A 2,868-nucleotide genomic window follows, 5' to 3' on the forward strand; every position below is an offset into this window, starting at 1 on the left:
GATGTTACAGCCTCATCATCATTCTGTGGTGTATCTGAGACTGACTCTTCACTAGGGGTGATAAAAAATGTTTGCCCATTTAAGTCCTCATCATTAGCGGATAATGTAGCTGCAGGCGTGTTACTGACCACGCTTTGCGTTTCTGCAGTATGATGTTCCTGCGTGTCTGAAATTACGATGACATCATCATCCGTCAGCGGCGTGTATCTCTCTCTTGACAGTCGTAAAGTTTTACGAGTCTTCACAGTCTTTGTATTACCGGCAATGTCAATGTCGGATTCAGTAGGTGTTGCAGGTGTTGTAAATGCGTGCGGGTAATCCACATTACTCACGGTTGGCACGGTTTGTAATGCAATTCTTTTTCTCACGGGCCTACCTTCCGAATATTTCAATCTTCTTTTAAGATCTGATAAATCGGCCTTGTTTTCTTGACCGGCTCGACTTTTTGTAATTCTCCGCTTGCTTGGCTTGAAATCGTCGCGCTCGGTTGCCATGATCTCGGCCCTTGATACATTTTCTTGGCGTTGTGGGTCGATCGCCGTTTTAGCGGATTCTCCCCCATCCATTTCAGCATTGTGCGGTTGAGCAACCCCGGCCGCGGCTATCATTTTTGCGAATTGTCGCGGATCCGCTGTAAATAAAAAATAACAACGTTTTAGTTACACATTCGCGGACGCTTTATAACACCTTCAGGCCCGCCTCCCAAAACACCCAACCCTCCATGTCGGTTTGCATCTACACAGTCTGTTTAATACCGATGGTTTCCATTTGTAAAGAGCAATAATGAACGCGGTCCTATATAAGAAACTAAATAAATAAACATTACATTACACACCTGAATATTTGCCAGATCTTTCCATCGGCGTGGTTCCTACTGTAATAAAAATCACACCGTTTTAGTTACACATACGCGGCCACAAAGACAGTCGCTTTATAACACCTTCAGGATTTTTTGACGGCTTATGACCACCTACATTTTTGCGATTCGGACAAATCAGAGTATGCTGCGTATGGGTTTTCGAATGTCGTCAGATCTGGACCGACTGTGAAATCCGAACCATATGATCCAACTTCAGATGCGTCATTTGTGACATCTGAAACTGATTTATGGGGTTAACAATTTAATAAAAAATAATATATACATAAAAAATAAAATAAAAATTAACACAACAATTTTGTAGAACGAAAAATACAATCAACACGTGTAACATTTATACCAATAGGGCGCTTGTCTTAACAGATCCTGTGACTAACACAACTGAGCCTTGTAATAATAATTAACACCATCAACGTAACATTTATAAAACCTGTCAATAGCCCCTGTGCCTTAACAAATCATGCCCCTAGCAACAACAATGTGTCTTTGGTCTGTAAACTTACATGTATTTGTCTGCTCATTTGACTGCTGTTGGAAGCTGGGTAAATCTTGAAAATCTCTGAGACTTATTTTATTTGCATTAATGGTTTTGTATTCCTTTCTCTGTAATAAATAATAATAAGTTGAAATAACAATACAATAAGATATTGTTAAACTATTGTAAATATCATATACACACCTGCATGTTGGTGTTTTGTTGATAGCTTAAGTTCAAAGGTGTTTTCTGCAACAACCACTAGATGGCACTGTTGATAATAAAAGATAACAAGATAAGTTTCCATAACGAAATATGCGTGCACAAAATCACATAAAACTATTAACGCTCTCACAAAAACCTGATCTATGAATACCTCCTGACATTGTATTCTATAGATCGGCCTATAAAAATTAATTACAGGGGGATCCAACAATGCTAATGACTAATCCCACCATATCGCGTGTTTAGCCAGCAGACAGCCATACATGGCAGCATAGCGTGCGGCTTTACACATGAAAATGTAATAACTAGCTCATTATTTAAAACCATTATGTATAAGACAATGATGCAATATTAAAATGTTGCTATTTATATATATCAAAGCCGTAATACCGTAATCTGCGATGACTAACATTAACGAACTGTAAATTGTAATAACACAATATACTGTATTTTTAAAAGCAATATGTATAATGTACAGACCACAATACACTAATCACTGCACATGCAAATGGACAGTTAAAGTACCATAGGCTCAATATTTTTCTTTCCTAAATAAATGTTTAACAACAAGCAGCCAGTATGCCTGTATGTACTCCCAATACAGCACAATACAATGCATGCCGCAACAAACTACTACATAACGAAATTTGCGTGCACAAAATCACATAAAACTATTAACGCTCTCACAAAAAACCTCTTGTAATTCCACAACATACTAAACCAGCGTAAGTCTCTATACAGCCTAGGCCGCCCTTAATAACTAGCATACAGCACCAAACTATATTTTAAGATTGTTTAAAAGCGTACTAAACACCCCCACCATGCCGCTAAATAATACATTTTAAATCGCTATATACAACACACTAATCACAGAACTACACATACAAATGGCCGGTTATCAACTACAAACACCCGCATGCATTGCCATTGTATTAACAACTCCTAATAACAAAATTGAGGCCAGCCATGCCGGGGTTTGTAATTCCACAACATACTAAACCAGCGTAAGTCTCTATACAGCCTAGGCCCCCCCCCTTAATAACTAGCATACAGCACCAAACTATATTTTAAGATTGTTTAAAAGCGTACTAAACACTCCCACCATGCCGCTAAATAATACATTTTAAATCGCTATATACAACACACTAATCACAGAACTACACATACAAATGGCCGGTTATCAACTACAAACACCCGCATGCATTGCCTTTGTATTAACAACTCCTAATAACAAAATTGAGGCCAGCCATGCCGGGGTTTGTAATTCCACAACATACTAAACCAGCGTAAG

General features: G+C 38.4%; 1 long non-coding RNA gene across 1 annotated transcript; it reads right to left on the bottom strand.

Moving 5' to 3' along the window:
* Window positions 1-1,043: 1,043 nt before the first annotated feature.
* LOC146054257 (uncharacterized) lies at window positions 1,044-1,751 on the bottom strand. Its single transcript, XR_014468183.1, has 3 exons — window positions 1,557-1,751; window positions 1,381-1,480; window positions 1,044-1,100 (listed from the first exon to the last, which is right to left on the bottom strand). It is a non-coding gene; the product is annotated as an uncharacterized LOC146054257 (long non-coding RNA).
* Between the last annotated feature and the right edge of the window lie 1,117 nt (window positions 1,752-2,868).

Source organism: Crinia signifera, unplaced genomic scaffold (genome assembly GCF_055691185.1).
Source record: "Crinia signifera unplaced genomic scaffold, ASM5569118v1 HAP2_SCAFFOLD_229, whole genome shotgun sequence".
NCBI lineage: Eukaryota > Metazoa > Chordata > Amphibia > Anura > Myobatrachidae > Crinia > Crinia signifera.